Source organism: Vanacampus margaritifer, chromosome 10, assembly GCF_051991255.1.
Source record: "Vanacampus margaritifer isolate UIUO_Vmar chromosome 10, RoL_Vmar_1.0, whole genome shotgun sequence".
Classification (NCBI taxonomy): Eukaryota; Metazoa; Chordata; class Actinopteri; order Syngnathiformes; family Syngnathidae; genus Vanacampus; species Vanacampus margaritifer.
In genome coordinates, this window is record NC_135441.1 from 22,099,954 (window position 1) to 22,104,568 (window position 4,615).

Here is a 4,615-nt window from a genome sequence, read left to right on the forward strand (position 1 = left end):
CATGATGTTTGCTGCTGCTGTGTCACAATATATCAAAAGCTCATTTTGAGCATTTTGACGCCGATGCGAAATTGAACCGATTTCAGTGTTTCACCCGCCTCATGCTCCTTTCTACGTGCGAGTCCTCTCGGGCGCCGGCGAAAATCAATGCGTGTGTGCTCGCGCGCCTGCGCTGCGCGGCCACAATGGGCCCAAAGCGCAGGCCATATCTCCACTTCATTTACTCCTCGTCTGATAATAATAAGTGTCTCGTCTCTGCCGCTGTACTCAATTACATCTTCATTAGCTTGCTAACTTGCTCCCAACTAGCCATCGACGTGCGTGCAGATTTTAAGTCTGCGTGACATTAATTACCAAGATGGCTGAGTCCACAGGTGAAGGGAGTGAGGGCTACACCGTGATACGTATTATATCTTCGTCTCGCAGGACCGTTCAGCGTCTTGAGCCGCAGTCTCCGGTCTCATCATAGCATCAATTCATTTCAATTTAGCCGCTGATGAACTCGGTTCCTTCATCATTTGCTCGAGGCTGTCTCTAAACAAGATGAGTGGCTGACACCTTGACCTCTTCCTTTCAGGGTCTGCCAATCAAAATCGAGACGCATTATAATTAGCAGATAAACAATCGGGGAGTGTTGCCATTCCAGAAGCTGATAAGACTCATACTGCATAGTTAGCAGCTGTACGTTCGTATAATAGCTACGCAATCCAATGCCATCCAGGAAGTAAGTAAATATAATAACGCTCAGTCCGAGACTTAGTTAAATGAATATACAGGGGGGCTTGGTTTAACAAGGTTCCTGACATACACCGTTTAGTCACGGACACTCAGTTCCTGTCATACTGTAATTTATTGTTTTGTGTTTATGGCCTCGAGGTCTTACAAATATTGACTGTAATTAACACTTGACAACGGCGTAGGTTAATGATAGACATGTTCCAAATTACATGCAAAATTGGGTTGTCGCTTTAAGAATGGAACTCAATCCCAAACTGAGGATCCTTTATTTATTTTTTTTAAAGGATTTCAGTAGTATCAGTCTACAACTAGTAGTTATTGTATTACTTACTTACTATTCTTACAACATTATTTTCTCCTTTTGAATACAGTGAAGTAGTCCGGCTCGGAAATGGCAAAAGCGTAAATTGGTTCTTGAATGTCTGTCATTTGTTGTTTGTTAAAGTAGTCAAAAAACATAATTATAATTAAGTTATTTTACCCTTACTGTTACCAAACCAATTTTTTTTCTGGTTTTCCACAAACATTTGAAATGACTTCGGCCAGTGATTCCCAAGCAGGATGCCGTAAAAGATCATCCGGGGCGCCACAGTGAATTCCACTTATTTTGTCTGAAAATCGTATTTATTTTAAACCTCTTCGTTCAATCTTTTTATGCTAGTGACTAGGGGTGTGAATTGCCTAGTACCTGGCGATTCGATTCGAATCGCGATTCATAGGTCACGATTCGATTCGATACCGATTAATCCCGATACGAATCTATAAATTGATTATTGCGATTTTTTTTTTTACTCAAATTTAGAAAATTCTAATTAGTAAATTTGTACATTTACACTGTACGACTTATATGAAAATGTATTTATCTGAAAATTCAGGTTGCAGTCTGTTTCATGTTTGAACAGCACTGAAATCAAATATTAAGACTTAATGTTCCATTAATATAACATTCTTCCATGCTTAGTGTGTAAATCCTAACCCTAAGTAAGACGTTTTGTTCAATATTCCCATAAAAAAAATGGATGTTTAAAAATCGATTCGGCCACATATCGAATCGATTCGAGAATTGCACGCGGTAATATAGCGATATATTGCCGAGTCGATTTTTTCCTAACACCCCTACTAGTGACATATAGTGAGATTATTATTTTTTTTTTCAGACAATTGAATCCTTACCACCTTAAATTGTCAGTTAAAAGACAAGTTACAGTAAATGCCAAACTAATCATACTTGACCATTTTTATGTATATTGAAGCTACATCAATGCTCTTTAAGAACAACGGGAAGTAAAATAAGAATATTATTAAGAAGCTGGTATATGTTTCCTGGTGACTACACTGTCCTTCATCCCTTTTACAAATCAGCGCCGCAGCCTCTGTCTCGCGCAGTCTTGGTAAAATATTTGGACAGAGTTCAGAGAGGAGGCGTACTCTGTGAAGCGAATGGCTGTTAATAAGACAAACAGTCAGCGAGAGTATCTTAAATAAGCAGACCTCCTTCCTTTGGCCACTGGCGCCATGTCAACAAGTAGTTCCACACAAGTAAATCTGTCAGCTGTCTGTGACGGCTCTCAGCAGACGGCTCTCGTTTGGCGTTCGGGAAGGAGAGGGGGAAAAAAACTGTCACTATGACTTGAAGCAAAAGGATTCTTTAGCCAGAGGTTTCATCCGCATTGGTATTGTATTTAGTTATGTTTTATAAATAGTAGCAAGGGTATAGCCTCAACTGTCAATTCTTCAGCTGTCTTATCGATTAACCTGGTAGCTAAAAGCCCAAAATATATACTTAAAAAAATGAAAAGACCCCCATACAGTCAGTCGCAAAGCCACATATTGACAAACAACTATTCACACTCACATCAATAAACAATTAAGAGTCTTGGATTTGGAGTGTTGAAGGGCGCCGGAACCTGGAGAGAGAGAAAAAGAGGGGGGCATCTGCTAATGTTAGCTGCTAGCATGATCTGATAACTAGCAAGCTAGCTGCTCTTATCAAATGCTAAGTGCTTTATTTTACAGTTGCTAACATTTCTTTATGTAGTTTAGGGTTAGGTTAGGTTTAGGGTTAGAACTCAACGTTAGGGTTAGGGTTAACCAGAACTCAACCCTAGTCCAACTACCCACAACCCTAAACAGGATTAGGGTTAGGGTTAACCAGAACTCAACCCTAGTCCAAATACCCACAACCCTAAACAGGATTAGGGTTAGGGTTAGGGTTTAGGGTTTAGGGTTTAGGGTTAGGGTTTAGGGTTAGGGTTAGGGTGAGGTTAGGTTTAGGGTTAGGTTAGGGTTTAGGTTAGGTTAGGTTAGGGTTAGGGTTAGATTAGGGTTTAGGGTTTAGATTAGGGTTTAGGGTTAGGTTAGGGTTAGGGATTAAGGTTTAGGGTTAGGTTAGGGTTTAGGGTTAGGTTAGGGGTTAGGTTAGGGGTTAGGTTAGGGGTTAGGTTAGGTTTAGGGTTTAGGTTAGGGTTACGTTAGGGTTAGGTTAGGGGTTAGGGTTAGGTTAGGTTTAAGGTTTAGGGTTGGGTTAGGTTTAGAGTTTAGGGTTTAGGGTTAGGTTAGGGTTAGGTTTAGGGTTAGGGTTAGAACTCAACGTTAGGGTTAGGGTTAACCAGAAGTCAACCCTAGTCCAACTACCCACAACCCTAAAAGGGATTTGGGTTAGGTTTAGGGTTTAGGGTTAGGTTAGGGTTTAGGGTTAGAGTTAGGGTTAGGGGTTAAGGGTTAGGGTTTAGGGTTAGATTAGGGTTTAGGGTTAGGTTAGGTTTAGGATTTAGGGTTTAGGGTTAGGTTAGGGGTTAGGTTAGGGTTTAGGGTTAGGTTAGGGTTAGGTTAGGTTTAGGGTTTAGGGTTTAGGATTTAGGGTTTGGTTAGGGTTTAGGGTTAGGTTAGGGTTAGGGGTTCGGGTTTAGGGTTAGGTTAGGTTTAGGGTTTAGGTTAGGGTTGGGCTAGGGTTAGTTTAGGGTTAGGTTAGGGTTTAGGGTTAGAACTCAACGTTAGGGTTAGGGTTAACCAGAACTCAACCCTAGTCCAAATACCCACAACCCTAAACAGGGTTAGGGTTAACCAGAAGTGAATGAGTTAACATCGCTTTACACTATAGATACATGACCCCATGTTATATAATGTACCAGTAATGGTTACAATAATAATATTTTATCTACAACTTTGCTCATACCTGTGAACTGTTTCAAGAGATGTTTTTTTAAAATGAAAATTATTCAAATAAAATGATACTAATAGTGTGAGAAAATAGTACTCTTCAGGAAATGTATTAACTTTAAAGCATATTTCAACTTTAAGTACTTTTTTTCTTTTTCTTCAATGTGTCTCTTATTCTACACAGGATTTACGAAGTCAAATGTACTGTATTTCGTAGAGAACAAAATGTTGACCTCCAAGGTTTTTATTTTAAACAATGGGTGTTTTCTGCTAATTACAGATTTATTAATTTATTAAACCAAACCTTACAACATCATAAAGCAATCCGTCTCCACAGTTGAAGCGGAGGTCGCAGCCTTCATGGGGCTTGCAGAACAAAGTCCAAAGGTGCATTGTTGTTTCACAGCGCCTTTGACGCACTTCCCCTTCAAGCTTGTCTTCTCCTCGCGCCGAAGCTAAATTTGTGGCTTTCCTGACGTGCAGAAGCAAAACTCAAAGCGCCATCAGAACACATGCATGAAGCGAACAATGAAGAATGCTTGTGGAAGTCGCAACAGACAAAAAAAAAAAACACCGCAGCCGCATTGAATGTTGTTTCTCGTCAAGTATGCGTTTTTTTAAAAAAAGCAAAATGTGTCCAGCAAATGTCAAGCTTTCTATTAGAAACTAAATCCAATGTAGTTTTGTATCAACTTAAAGGGCAGGAAAAGGCAAAGAG